A 16,072-nucleotide genomic window follows, 5' to 3' on the forward strand; every position below is an offset into this window, starting at 1 on the left:
TGGTTCCAAAGGGCAGGCGCCCCCACTGAGAAGGCTGGGTGTTACCCGCCGGCAATCTCTTACCGGAGGGACCCTGAGAAGACCCTCCCTGTGGGAGCGCACTGGACGAAGGGAACTCGATGCCGGCAGCAGGTGTTCCCTCAGATATCCCGGACCCAAGCCATTTAGGGCTTTATAGGTCATCACCAGCACCTTGAATCTGGGTATCATTTACTAGAAAACCTTATAAAAAATAACTTGGAAAAAATGCCTGGAAAACAAAATCTAAATAAATCTGGTCTATTTTGGCTAGAAAGAGAGAGCGTTTGCCTTAAATGACATGGAGTACTTCAGATGAACTGGACGATGCTACTTGTGTTGTCTCCTGATGTATAGAAGGAGAAGAGTAATTGTGATTGCCTTGCTGATGGGTAGGAAGGTTAGTAGAAGTAATGTCATACATCTAATAAGTGGTCAGTAGGCCATTCTGCTGGTATAAGATGGTTGTGTGGATAAGTCCTTCAACACAGTGATTCATTTAAGTAGCAATAAGCCAGGTGAGTAACAGACATAAGGGCAACATCTGAAGAGATTTGTTTATCTAGCCCTTACTATTTGGCGTCACATCCAGTAGACTCAGAGTCAAAAGAGTGATACAATCTTCAACAGGAAGAAACTTTGGAATAATTGGACACTGTACTTTGATGGCAAATGAAATTTCTTAGAGTTGTTTATTTCACTTTATGAGGAAAAGAATATTTATTCAGAATGAAAAAGTGGGGGGGAAGGTTAAAGTTACAAGGAAAGAAAAAGGAAGTAAGATGAAGAAGCAAGGAAATATTTAAAGAAGTAATTTCCTATTTCATCACAATGAGTATAAACAATCTTTGTAGTATACATTCAATGGTGAAAAAAGTAAGGTTCTATATTTAGGCAGGAAGAATCAAATGCACAGGTATAGTATAGGTGGTACCTTGCTCAATAGTAGTAACTGTGAGAGGGATCTCGGAGTCCTAGTAGACAATCACTTCAATATGAGCCAGCAGTGTGCTGCAGCTGCCAAAAAAGCCAACACAGTGCTAGGCTACATTAACAGAGGGATAGAATCAAGATCAAGTGAAGTACTAATACCACTTTACAATGCTTTGGTAAGGCCACACCTGGAATACTGCATCCAGTTTTGGTCACCACGATATAAAAAAGATGTCGAGACTCTAGAAAGGGTACAGAGAAGAGCAACAAAGATGATTGGGGGACTGGAGGCTAAAACATATAGGGAACGGTTGCTGGAATTGGGTATGTGTAGTTTAACGAAGAGAAGGGTGAGGGGTGACATGATAGCAGTGTTCCAGTATCTCAGGGGCTGCCACGAAGAAGAGGGAGTCAAGCTATTCTCCAAAGCACCTGAAAGCAGGACAAGAAGCAATGGATGGAAACTAGTCAAGGAGAGAAGCAACCTAGAACTAAGGAGAAACTTCCTGACAGAACAATTAACCAGTGAAACAACCTGCCTCCAGAGGTGGTGAATGCTCCAACACTGGAGGTTTTTAAGAAGAGACTGGCCAGCCCTTTGCCTGAAATGGTATAGGGTTTCCTGCCTGAGCAGGGGGTTGGACTAGATGACCTCCAAGGAACCTTCGAACAACAACTACTTCTTCTTCTTCTTCTTCTTCTTCTTCTTCTTCTTCTTCTTCTTCTTCTTCTTCTTCTTCTTCTTCTTCTTCTTCTTCGTCATTATTATTATTATTATTATTATTATTATTATTATTATTATTATTATTATTATTATTATTATTATTATTATTATTATTATTATTATTATTATTATTACTCCATCTTTTGGATATAGTCTATCCACAGAAGCAGATATCACTGCTAACACTGTAGCTGCTAATACCTGACTAATATTCTTCAAAACTTTCTTGGAGTATTTCAGATGTCATGACATTTTGTGTCATTTTGTAGTGCTAATCAAAAACAAAATGCAAGGTTTCCCCTTTTTTCCTTTTCCTTTTCTACCTAGAATCTAGTCTTCACAAGTGTCCAATTTCTTCAGTCATAAATTCTCAAGTGTCTGTAATATCTTAGGCAAAACAGTTTAGTTGCCATGAAATACTGTTTATTTATATAATTATTTAAAACTGAAAGAAAAAGTTTTAATATTCCAAATTCAACTGGACCCTTAATTCACTTACAACTTTGTTGCATCAAAGTCTTATTTAGTTTTTTTGCCATTTATTTTCAATTTTTTAAATTCTGAAATTTACGGTTCATTTTTCTTTTATTCAAGAATGAAGGTAAACTCATGAGGTGGCTTTTCAAACTTGTTGTTCCCAAGTTTTGTCTCCTGCAGTCTCCTTGCCAGGTGCAACTGTCTGGCGCACAGATCGGTGATCTCTCCTTTTCTTAACTGGAGAGGATCTGTAGAAATGGGTTTGCTTGGAGATGTACTAGTTTTCCATGCCTTCTCCAGACATCAAATGGAAAACGATCTTTAGGTGGTGACTGAATACCACCTGCAGGTTTTTGTTCTTATATACAGCATTCCATCACAGAACTAAGGGATGCCAATTATTCACCATTACTTCAACATTGTTAGGCTTCAAATATGTAATTCCCATAGAGTGTATGTTAAGAAGATACAGTTCTTATTTAAACTATGTGACATAAGGTTCAAACAATCTTAAGAGCAATTGTAACATCCCTTCCCTAGTTAGTGTTTATCCAGTACCGTATACATGATAAATGTGTGGTGTTAGTAAAAGATTCTTCATAAAACAATATCTATCTATCTATATTTATTTAGCTTTATCTTAAAGTCTGTGAGAGTTTTGGCTCATATTGTTCTAAAAAGTTAAGGTGTTTTCATAATTCTCTATTGGAAATGCTTAGCGTAGTTTCAAATGTATATCTGCATATATGGATGGATTATATATTTGCATTATCCTACTCTAATTCCTAAAATCCCCTTCATGGATTACTGCCTTGTCGTGGCGAAGGGGCTTGCGTAATTCAATGAAGCTATGAGCTATGCCGTGCAGGGCCACCCAAGACGGACAGGTCATAGCTGAGAGTTCTGACAAAACGTGATCCACTGGAGAAGGAAATGGCAACCCACTCCAGTATCTTTGCCATGAAAACCCTATGGACAGTACCAAAAGGCAAAACGATATGACGCTGGAAGATGAGCCCCTCAGGTCGGAAGGCGTCCAATATGCTACTGGGGAAGAGCAGAGGGCTAGTACTAGTAGCGCCAGAAAGAATGAAGCGACTGGGCCAAAGCCGAAAGGACGCTCAGCTGTGGATATGTCTGGTGGTGAAAGGAAAGTCCGATGCTGTAAAGATTTTTTCTCCATAGGAACCTGGAATGTAAGATCCATGAATCAAGGAAAGCTGGACGTGGTCAAACAAGAGATGACAAGACTGAACATCGACATCTTAGGTATCAGCGAACTAAAATGGACAGGAATGGGTGAATTTAATTCAGATGACCATCAGGTATACTACTGCGGGCAAGAATCCCTCAGAAGAAATGGAGTAGCCTTCATAGTCAATAAAAGAGTAGGAAAAGCAATACTGGGATACAATCCTCAAAATGACAGAATGATCTCAGTTCGAATCCAAGGCAAACCATTCAATATCACAGTAGTCCAAGTCTATGCCCCAACCACCAGTGCTGAAGAGGATGAAATTGACCGGTTCTATGAAGCCCTACAGCACCTTATAGAAGTAACACCAAAAAATGATGTCCTTATCATCATGGGGGATTGGAATGCTAAAGTAGGAAGCCAAAAGATAACTGGAATAACAGGCAAGTTTGGCCTTGGAGTACAAAATGAAGCAGGGCACAGGCTGATAGAATTTTGTCAAGAGAATACGATGGTCATAGCAAACACTCTTTTCCAACAACCCAAGAGACGGCTCTACACATGGACATCACCAGACGGTCAACACAGAAATCAGATTGACTATATGCTCTGCAGCCAAAGATGGAGAAGCTCTATACAGTCGGTAAAAACAAGACCAGGAGCTGACTGTGGCTCAGACCATGAGCTTCTCCTTGCAAAGTTTAGGCTTAAACTGAAGAAAGTAGGGAAAAGCACTAGGCCAGTCAGGTATGAATTAAATCATATCCCTGTTGAATATACAGTAGAGGTGACAAATAGATTTAAGGAATTAGATCTGATAGACAGAGTGCCTGAAGAACTATGGACAGAGGTTCGCGACATTGTACAACAGGTAGCAACCAAAACCATCCCAAAAAAAAAGAAATGCAAGAAAGCAAAATGGCTGTCTGAGAAAGCTTTGCAAATAGCTGAGGAAAGGAGGGAAGCGAAAGGCAAGGGAGAAAAACATAGATATGCCCAATTGAATGCAGAATTCCAGAGAATAGCTAGAAGAGATAAGAATGCCTTCTTAAATGAACAGTGCAAAGAAATAGAAGAAAACAATAGAATAGGGAGGACCAGAGATCTTTTCAAGAAAATTGGAGAGATGAAGGGAACGTTTAATGCAAAAATGGGCATGATAAAGGACCAAAATGGCAGGGACCTAACAGAGGCAGAAGAGATTAAGAAGAGGTGGCAAAATTACACAGAAGAACTTTACAAGAATGAGCTTAACGTCCCAGATAATCACAATGATGTGGTCACTGACCTCGAGCCAGACATCCTAGAATGTGAGGTGAAGTGGGCCTTAGAAAAGCTGAGCAACAACAAAGCTAGTGGAGGTGACAGTATTCCAGCTGAGCTATTCAAAATCTTAAAAGACAGTGCAGTAAAAGTGCTACACTCAATTTGCCGGCAAATTTGGAAAACTCAACAGTGGCCACAGGATTGGAAAAGATCAGTTTACATTCCAATTCCAAAGAAAGGCAGTGCCAAAGAATGTTCAAACTATCGCACCATTGCACTCATTTCTCATGCTAGTAAAGTCATGCTTAAAATCCTACAAGCTAGACTTCAGCAGTATGTGGATCGAGAACTACCAGAAGTACAGGCAGGATTTCGAAGAGGCAGAGGAACTAGAGATCAAATTGCCAACATACGCTGGATCATGGAGAAAGCTAGGGAGTTCCAGAAAAACATCTACTTCTGCTTCATTGACTATGCTAAAGCCTTTGATTGTGTGGATCATAACAAACTGTGGCAAGTTCTTAAAGAGATGGGAGTACCAGACCATCTTATTTGTCTCTTGAGAAACCTATATGCGGGTCAAGAAGCAACAGTGAGAACTGGACACGGAACCACTGATTGGTTCAAAATTGGGAAAGGAGTCCGGCAAGGCTGTATACTGTCGCCCTGCCTATTTAACTTATATGCAGAGCACATCATGAGAAAGGCAGGGCTAGATGAATCAAAAGTTGGAATTAAGATTGCCGGAAGAAATATCAACAACCTAAGATACGCAGATGATACCACTCTAATGGCAGAAAGTGAAGAAGAACTAAAGAGCCTCTTGTTGCGGGTGAAGAAGGAGAGTGCAAAACTTGGGTTGAAACTTAACATTAAGAAAACCAAGATCATGGCAACTGGCCCTCTCAATTCCTGGCAAATAGATGGGGAAGAAATGGAGGTAGTGACAGATTTTGTTTTCCTGGGCTCCAAGATCACTGCAGATGGGGACTGTAGCCAAGAAATTAAAAGACGCTTGCTCCTGGGGAGGAAAGCCATGGCAAATCTAGACAGCACACTAAAAAGCAGAGACATCACCCTGTCAACAAAAGTGCGTATAGTCAAGGCTATGGTCTTCCCAGTTGCAATGTATGGCAGTGAAAGTTGGACCATAAGAAAGGCTGAGCGCCAAAGAATTGAGGCCTTTGAACTATGGTGCTGGAGAAGACTCCTGCGAGTCCCTTGGACTGCAAGGCGATCAAACCGGTCAGTCCTAGAGGAGATCAATCCTGACTGCTCTTTAGAAGGCCAGATCCTGAAGCTAAAACTCAAATACTTTGGCCACCTAATGAGAAGGAAGGACTCACTGGAGAAGAGCCTAATGCTGGGAAAGATCGAGGGCAATAGAAGAAGGGGACGACAGAGAATGAGGTGGCTGGATGGAGTCACTGAAGCAGTAGGCGTGAGCTTAAATGGACTCCAGAAGATGGTAGAAGACAGGAAGGCCTGGAGGAATGTTGTCCATAGGGTCGCGATGGGTCGGACACGACTTCGCAGCTAACAACAACAAAAATTCCTAAAATGCTTGCTTTCTATCTGTTTCTCTTGCCACCAAATGTCAAGCTCCATGTATTTGGATAAGATCAAGGAAGCAAGAACTGCCCAGATTTTATACAGCAAAGCCTCTTTGAAGTTCCTGTTTATGAGATAAGCTGTCAACTGATTTGCCCTCCATTTCTTGATTGTTTATATCTGTTCTCATGTCTGATTCTTTTCCAGCCACCCCACAATCTCTTCTAACACTCTTACCTCCACAGCAATTTATAATACAATAATAGTGAATTATAAAATATCAGTATCAGAAAAGTTACCATAGTTGTCAGGGTCCACTAACTGCATCAAAGCTTTGGCAAAACAGAATGGTTTTAACTGCATTACAAAATTAAATAGGTACTTAATTCTTTCCCAGCAATGTATTTTTCATCAGACAGAAAGTAAATTTTAAATTGGAGAAAGATTTCTATGAGATCATCTCAAATTCCTTCCTTCCTTCCTTCCTTCCTTCCTTCCTTCCTTCCTTCCTTCCTTCCTTCCTTCCTTCCTTCCTTCCTTCCTTCCTTCCTTCCTTCCTTCCTTCCTTCATCCCTCCATCCCTCTGATAATTTCTGACATTTTTTGTTTTTGCAGGGAATTCAAAAGGGAGTGCAGCAAGAGGAAAGATTAAATAAAAGCTAGAAATTTTGGCATGTGACGGGTTGTGGCTTGAGAGCCTTGTACAAATAGAATCTGCATTATGTTGTGGTGTTTACCAAAATCTGCCTTGCTTCACATTTCTGTAAACCTTTGATGGTTTTATTATTCAGGGGTGGGGAAGTAGACAGAATGCAATGAAAGCTGCAGGATGATTTAGCACTGTGGGAACCTAATCAATAAGGCTGTTGTAGAGAGCTCCCAGGAAAGAGAGCTGTTTTCCATCCAGATGATAATGAGGCAGTCTAGCAGCAACCTCTAGAGATAAATACTGGAGCAGTGATTTTTGTGTGGTGCTGCTTTCCTAGTTACTAATTAATAGTTTTGAGGCCAGCAAAACACCCTTTGGCCTCTCTGATACCTGCAAACTTTTGCAGCAAGCCTCACTTGATTCTTCTACCATAAGGGGTCACTCTAGGCTGATTAAATCATGTCAAATCTTAACTTAATGGAATTTATGCACATTCAGGCAATTAGCTGAGAGATCAAAGCTTTCAGTCATCTTTAATTTTTGTTAAACAAATTACTTAATTTTTATTCAGATCCTAGGATGGCAGAGCTGGTACAACTTTGCTTTTTTTTAACTTACCACCCATTTGCATTTGTATGAGTAGGATAAGAAATAAGTGGAGGAATCATTGCCAAGCCTGGAAATATGGGAGGGATTAAAACTTTCAAGAGTTGCAGTGCTTCAGATTTGTAAACAAGTCAGTGAAACCAAACCATGTTACCTAGATTCAACTCTTCCTGTGGCTTAAAGAATAACAGTTGGAAGGGACCTTGGAGGTCTTCTAGTTCAAACCGCTGCTCAAGCAGGAAACCTTATATCATTTCAGACAAATGGTTGTTCAATCTTTTCTTAAAAACCTCCTGTGGTTGAGCACCCACAATTTCTGGAGGCAAGTCATTTTACTAGTTAATTGTTCTCACTGTCAGGTTATTTCTCCTCTTAGGATGCTTTTCTCCTTGATTAGTTTCCATCGATTGTTTCTTGTCCTGCCTTCAGGTGCTTTGGAGAATAGGTTGACTCTCTCTTCTTTGTGACAACACCTCAAATATTGGAACACTGCTATCATGTCACCCCTAGTCCTTATTTTCATTAGACTTGACATACCCAATTCCTTCAACTGTTCTTCATATGTTTTAGCCTCCAGCCCCAAATCACCTTTGTTGCCCTTCTCTGCAGTCTTTCCAGAGTCTCAGCATTTTTTTATATTGTGGCACCCAAACTTAAATGCACTATTTTAAGTATGGTCTTACCAAGGTATTATAAAGTGGTACTAACATTTCATGTGATCTCGATTCTATCCCTGTGTTTAGGAAGACTGCAATGGAGGACTACCTTCCAAAATTCATTATCCCTCTTCTGAGTTGTCCCTGATCCAAGGACACTGCCAGACTATTGGTCTGATCTCCCAGACTATTCAGCCATGCAATGTTTGTTCTCAGTGCAGATTTACTCTCAATCAACAGGTGCCAGAAACTATTTAAGGTCATAGCTGTTTAAAAGATCGAGTAGCTCCTTTAAAGAGGATGGACTTAATGACTGAAGCAGAGCCATAGCATATATGAAAGGGCTCTTAGTTATAATTATCAGTCATATGAACTTTTCTTCCTGAAAAATTAATTTGACTTAGGACTTCTATGTCTATATATTATTAATTCTAATAAGTTACTTTTGTAGTTGTGCTTTTGACAGTTAAACATGCATTTGGTTTTGTGACTTGAAGAAAAATGTTTATCTGCAGAAGTAAGATTATAATTCAGACTACTGCATCTATATGTCTATATGCCCCCTCCGCTTAATTTATATAAGCTTAGCTCACATCACAATAACTTATTAGTTAAGAAGATTCAGTTGATTTTTCTGATCTTAAATATCTATGCCATCTTTGATAGTCCACAAGCGTAGCTTTAATGTGTATTTTCAAAATATGCTGTGCATGCGATGAAATAACTTATTTTTTCCATGCACATATGACTAGGCTGAATACAAAGTAATAAAATATAATATCAAACATTAATATAGTAATCCAATCCAATTGAGTGGCCTATAACATTTAAAAGTTTCATTAACAGTTGAATCTAAATAATAATATATTTTGCCTAAAATAAAAATCAATTTCACAAAGGTTCATTAAGTAAAAGGGCTTAAATGTGTTTTAGGATGTTGATAGATATAATACTGGAGGAAGTTGATTCCAGAGAATAGGTGCTAGACAAGAAAGAGCTCTATATATTAGTATGAGAATATACCAGGTGCTTCTGGATTGATGGTCACCAGGAGAGGTGAGTTGGAAGAAGCTACAAGCACAAGGCCTAAATCAGGGGTAGGCAACCTTGGCTCTTTTATGACTCATGGACTTCAACTCCCAGAATTCCTGAGTCATCTGGAATTTCCATGTTCAGTTTGCAGTGGTGGGAACCCATCTAGTTGGAGACCTAACCAAGGCACCTAAAAAGGAATGTCATCCAGAAGGCTATACATGAGTATTGTAGGTCTATGTATAACAAGTGGATGGGATGCAGGGGGAAATAAAAAGATTGAAAAAAATGTGCAAAGTTAGTAAGAAAGCACTCAGTGCTTAAACTTGGAGAACTCCAGTGATGAAAAATATCCTGATGATACTCAACTCTATCTCCGCTCTGGTGACCCAAGTGATGCTGTTGCTATTTTCTCATGGTACTTAGAGGCTGGGGAGGAGGGGGGGACTGGATGGGAGACAACAGGCTTCAGTTGAACCCTGGCAAAAGCAAATGGCTTTGGGTGCATGCAACTTCAAGATCTAGGACTTTAATTAAGTTCTGGATGAGGGTCATACTACCTCAGACAGTTTTGATTCACAAATTGGGGATTCTCCTGTACTCAATACTTGAAGAGCAGGTACCGTGTTTCCCTGAAAATAAGATCCCTTCTTATTTTTTTTCCTCCAAAAGAGTCACCAGGTCTTATTTTGGGGGGATGTTTTTTCCACGGTCTGATATTGCGGCAGCAGCACCAACAGCCTCATCAAGCTGGCCCACTTCTTCTGCGTCAGCTCACTGCCACTTGCACACGTCGCCCCCCTGGCCTCCATTTCGCTTTCAGGGGCCTTCAGGAAATTAGGTCCAGGATGTCAAATGCACTGGATACTTTAAATAATTGTGGCTTACATTGGGCCACCAGCAGATGGTTTATGCCACCAGCCAATGTTTGACTTGGTAAGCTGTCCTGCACAGGAACTCAACTGAAGTGGGTCTAGGACAGGGGTAGGCAACCTCGGCTCTTTTATGACTCATGGACTTCAACTCCCAGAATTCCTGAGTCATCTGACTCAGGAATTCTGGGAGTTGAAGTCCATGAGTCATAAAAGAGCCGAGGTTGCCTACCCCTGGTCTAGGAGATCGACAGGAAGGGACATGGAGAGATAACAGAGAGCGTGCTACTTTCTGAAGTGCTTTGGATAAGAATGGAAGATGTTGGATGATAATCGGAAGACACAGAAGGATAGCAGGTATTTAGGCAAAGTTAGGCAAGTTATCAGGGAGTTTGGATAAGTGCCAGTAGAAACAGAGCACTTTGCTAGCCTATTGAGGAAAAACTAGAGAGGAGAGGAATAGAGATGAATAAAGGGAAGAGGAGAAACTGTCATAAGGACTGGTTATATAGGGAGCAGGTTAAATTATTAGATGACCACATTTTCTGTTACAAAGGAAAAAGAAAAGTAACAGATGGCACTACTAAAGTAGTAGCTTGGGCCTTTTCTACTTTGGATGCAAAATAATTACCAAATGTATTAGGTGTAAGCCAGGAATAACATTCCTTAGCAGCAGTGGGTGGAGAATGAAAAATGAGAAAAAGATGGCTGCAAAACTTGACTTGAGCAAATGCTACGTTTTGATAATAAGGTTGCACTGCCTATTATTGCAGGGTAAAATAGAAAAGGTTTGTTAGAAAGGTGCCCTCTTATCAGCGATCAATAGTTTCATACACTTTGGCTCCAGTTTTCAAACTTGAATGGCTGCTGCAAATTAATCAGTTAAGGTAAACAAAAGTTGGATTTTTGTAGTTTTTGATGATGAGCTGTGTTGATATAAGGCAATTTAAGCACATTTCAGATGTCTTTGTCACAATCAGGAGGCCTCATTTTTCAGATCTTCCGCATAATTTAACAAGGGCCTCCGCGTGAAAAAATCACTTTTAGAATGTATTGAAACCTTATGAGCCCTGATGCTCTGCCCTGCAAAATTTTGAAAGTAACATTATTGTGGATGAAACAGACAGTGGGCTACATCAAGGAGTTTTTTTTATTTGAAGTCTTTTGATCAAAATATCTGCAAATCTAAAAGTAATTTTGGCTTGTAGCTGGGAGAATGATGATCTTCTCTCCCATTTTGAATTCTATTACTTTCTCTTTCTTCTGGTTAATTTCCCTTTCTTTGAATTTTCCTACATACCTATCAAGTAAAACCTCTAAATGGAACCTATGAATCTATGTGCAAGCATGTTTTCAGGTGATCTTTTCCAATAGTTTTCTTCACTTTGCTTCTTTCTCTAGATACTTTGTTCCCCCCAAAATAAGACCAGGTCTTTTTTTTTACCTCCAAAAGAGGCACCAGGTCTTATTTTTGGGGGATGTCTTACTCACCTCTGCCACTGACAGCCCCGCCCAGCCGGTCCACTTCTTCTGCGGATGAAGGAGCAGCTTCATTGTGCAGCTGCATTCCAGCCTGCATTTCTCAGTCTCAGGCCTTTCTGGAAGGCCACTGTAGCTGAGTACTGGGCTATGGATTGAATCCATAGCTCGGTTCTTAGCTGCAGTGGCCTTCCGGAAAGGCCTGTGACTGAGAAATGCAGGCCTGGCTGCAGAAGAGGCCTCAGAAGAAGACGTGGACCAGCGAGGAGAGGCCTGGTTGTGAGGTAAGTGGGTACGTAGGGTCAATCTGCCCCCCTACCCTAGCTTGATTTTTAAGTTTGTGCCTCACCCCCAAACTACGGCTTATTTTAGGGAAAGGGCTTACCGTATATACTTGAGTATAAGCCGACTCGAGTATAAGCCGAGACCCCCAATTTCACCCCCCAAAACTGGAAAAAGTTATTGACTCGAGTATAAGCCGATCCGCCGTTCTGCAAGCCTCTGCCGCCAGCAGAGGCTCGATCCGCCATTTTGCAAGCCTGAATACACAGGAATACCCTGTGTGGCCGCGGCTCTCGGGGAAGCCCTGGCTGTCCGCTTCCTCGCTCCACGCTGCCATTCGGGGCCCGCGCGTTACCCGGGCAAATCGCGGCGCCCAGCAGGCGAGGAAACACGCCCGCTCCAGTCGCCCCCCCTTCCCTCAGGAGACGCGAAGCAAGTGACCACCCGGAGCTTACCGAGGACTTGCGCGCGGCCGAGGCTTCGGTGCTTCCAGGATCGCGCGCACCTCCCCAAACGTCGGCAGGTCTCCGTTCCTCCTGCCGACCTTTGGGGAGGTTTGGGCGCCTCCCCAAACCTCCCCAAACCTCGGCAGGTCTCCGTTCCTCCTGCCGACCTTTGGGGAGGTTTGGGCGCCTCCCCAAACCTCCCCAAACCTCGGCAGGTCTCCGTTCCTCCTGCCGACCTTTGGGGAGGTTTGGGCGCCTCCCCAAACCTCCCCAAACCTCGGCAGGTCTCCGTTCCTCCTGCCGACCTTTGGGGAGGTTTGGGCGCCTCCCCAAACCTCCCCAAACCTCGGCAGGTCTCCGTTTCTCCTGCCGACCTTTGGGGAGGTTTGGGCGCCTCCCCAAACCTCTGCAGGTCTCCGTTCCTCCGCGCAGACCTGCCGACCTTTGGGGAGGTTTGGGCGCCTCCCCAAACCTCGGCAGGTCTCCGTTCCTCCTGCCGACCTTTGGGGAGGTTTGGGCGCCTCCCCAAACCTCCCCAAACCTCGGCAGGTCTCCGTTCCTCCTGCCGACCTTTGGGGAGGTTTGGGCGCCTCCCCAAACCTCGGCAGGTCTCCATTCCTCCTGCCGACCTTTGGGGAGGTTTGGGCGCCTCCCCAAACCTCGGCAGGTCTCCGTTCCTCCTGCCGACCTTTGGGGAGGTTTGGGCGCCTCCCCAAACCTCGGCAGGTCTCCGTTCCTCCTGCCGACCTTTGGGGAGGTTTGGGCGCCTCCCCAAACCTCCCCAAACCTCTGCAGGTCTCCGTTCCTCCGCGCAGACCTGCCGACCTTTGGGGAGGTTTGGGCGCCTCCCCAAACCTCCCCAAACCTCGGCAGGTCTCCGTTCCTCCTGCCGACCTTTGGGGAGGTTTGGGCGCCTCCCCAAACCTCCCCAAACCTCGGCAGGTCTCCGTTCCTCCTGCCGACCTTTGGGGAGGTTTGGGCGCCTCCCCAAACCTCGGCAGGTCTCCGTTCCTCCGCGCAGACCTGCCGACCTTTGGGGAGGTTTGGGCGCCTCCCCAAACCTCGGCAGGTCTCCGTTCCTCCGCGCAGACCTGCCGACGTTTGGGGAGGTTTGGGCGCCTCCCCAAACCTCCCCAAACCTCGGCAGGTCTCCGTTCCTCCGCGCAGACCTGCCGACGTTTGGGGAGGCGCCCAAACCTCCCCAAAGGTCGGCAGGAGGAACGGAGACCTGCCGAGGTTTGGGGAGGTTTGGGGAGGCGCCCAAACCTCCCCAAAGGTCGGCAGGAAGAACGGAGACCTGCCGAGGTTTGGGGAGGTTTGGGGAGGCGCCCAAACCTCCCCAAAGGTCGGCAGGTCTGCGCGGAGGAACGGAGACCTGCCGAGGTTTGGGGAGGTTTGGGGAGGCGCCCAAACCTCCCCAAACAGGAACGGAGACCTGCCGAGGTTTGGGGAGGTTTGGGGAGGCGCCCAAACCTCCCCAAACGTCGGCAGGTCTGCGCGGAGGAATGGAGACCTGCCGAGGTTTGGGGAGGTTTGGGGAGGCGCCCAAACCTCCCCAAACAGGAACGGAGACCTGCCGAGGTTTGGGGAGGTTTGGGGAGGCGCCCAAACCTCCCCAAAGGTCGGCAGGAAGAACGGAGACCTGCCGAGGTTTGGGGAGGCGCCCAAACCTCCCCAAAGGTCGGCAGGTCTGCGCGGAGGAACGGAGACCTGCCGAGGTTTGGGGAGGTTTGGGGAGGCGCCCAAACCTCCCCAAACAGGAACGGAGACCTGCCGAGGTTTGGGGACGTTTGGGGAGGCGCCCAAACCTCCCCAAAGGTCGGCAGGTCTGCGCGGAGGAACGGAGACCTGCCGAGGTTTGGGGAGGTTTGGGGAGGCGCCCAAACCTCCCCAAACAGGAACGGAGACCTGCCGAGGTTTGGGGACGTTTGGGGAGGCGCCCAAACCTCCCCAAAGGTCGGCAGGTCTGCGCGGAGGAACGGAGACCTGCCGAGGTTTGGGGAGGTTTGGGGAGGCGCCCAAACCTCCCCAAACAGGAACGGAGACCTGCCGAGGTTTGGGGAGGTTTGGGGAGGCGCCCAAACCTCCCCAAACGTCGGCAGGTCTGCGCGGAGGAACGGAGACCTGCCGAGGTTTGGGGAGGTTTGGGGAGGCGCCCAAACCTCCCCAAACAGGAACGGAGACCTGCCGAGGTTTGGGGACGTTTGGGGAGGCGCCCAAACCTCCCCAAAGGTCGGCAGGTCTGCGCGAAGGAACGGAGACCTGCCGAGGTTTGGGGAGGTTTGGGGAGGCGCCCAAACCTCCCCAAACAGGAACGGAGACCTGCCGAGGTTTGGGGAGGTTTGGGGAGGCGCCCAAACCTCCCCAAAGGTCGGCAGGTCTGCGCGGAGGAACGGAGACCTGCCGAGGTTTGGGGAGGTTTGGGGGAGGCGCCCAAACCTCCCCAAACAGGAACGGAGACCTGCCGAGGTTTGGGGAGGTTTGGGGAGGCGCCCAAACCTCCCCAAAGGTCGGCAGGAAGAACGGAGACCTGCCGAGGTTTGGGGAGGTTTGGGGAGGCGCCCAAACCTCCCCAAACAGGAACGGAGACCTGCCGAGGTTTGGGGAGGTTTGGGGAGGCGCCCAAACCTCCCCAAACGTCGGCAGGTCTGCGCGGAGGAACGGAGACCTGCCGAGGTTTGGGGAGGCGCCCAAACCTCCCCAAAGGTCGGCAGGAAGAACGGAGACCTGCCGAGGTTTGGGGAGGTTTGGGGAGGCGCCCAACCTCCCCAAACGTCGGCAGGTCTGCGCGGAGGAACGGAGACCTGCCGAGGTTTGGGGAGGCGCCCAAACCTCCCCAAACAGGAACGGAGACCTGCCGAGGTTTGGGGAGGTTTGGGGAGGCGCCCAAACCTCCCCAAACGTCGGCAGGTCTGCGCGGAGGAACGGAGACCTGCCGAGGTTTGGGGAGGCGCCCAAACCTCCCCAAAGGTCGGCAGGAGGAACGGAGACCTGCCGAGGTTTGGGGAGGTTTGGGGAGGCGCCCAAACCTCCCCAAAGGTCGGCAGGAGGAACGGAGACCTGCCGAGGTTTGGGGAGGTTTGGGGAGGCGCCCAAACCTCCCCAAAGGTCGGCAGGAGGAACGGAGACCTGCCGAGGTTTGGGGAGGTTTGGGGAGGCGCCCAAACCTCCCCAAAGGTCGGCAGGAGGAACGGAGACCTGCCGAGGTTTGGGGAGGCGCCCAAACCTCCCCAAACGTCGGCAAGTCTCCGTTCCTCCGCGCCCTGCCTGCCTGCTTCTTTCCGCTGCGGAAAGAAGCAGGCAGGCAAGGCGCGGAGCTCCGGAGACCTGCCGACGTTTGGGGAGGTTTGGGGAGGTGCGCGCGCACCTCCCCAAACCTCCCCAAACTTCGGCAGGTCTCGGACGGCGGTGGCTTGGGAGAGGTGCGGGCGATCCCGGAAGCACCAAAGCCTCGGCCGTGCACAAGTCCTCGGTAAGTTTTTTTGTTGACTGGAGTATAAGCCGAAGTGGAATTTTTCAGCCCAAAAAGTGGGCTGAAAAATTCGGCTTATACTCAAGTATATACGGTATATTAGGCCCACCCCCCAAAAATCAAGCTAACTCCTCTACAGTTGGGAAGGAGGGTATACATATTGGATTGAGGTAAAAAAAATATGTCCTGTTCAATGCAGTAAAATCAATAGAGAGAGGTAATGCTATTGGCTATGAAAGTAAACGTAAGGTTGGAAGTTCCTCTCAAGCTATACAAACAGTCCTAAAAAAACCTACATCAGAATAGTCCCTTTGCAGAGCCTTTTGTAGGGTTTCTCCTCAGCTGATTCTGAAGTGCAGTTAAAAAGTGCAGAACAGAGGGATTTTTACCCCTGTGAATATGTGAATTGTGTGG

Source organism: Vipera berus (genome assembly GCF_964194415.1).
Source record: "Vipera berus genome assembly, chromosome: 1".
NCBI lineage: Eukaryota > Metazoa > Chordata > Lepidosauria > Squamata > Viperidae > Vipera > Vipera berus.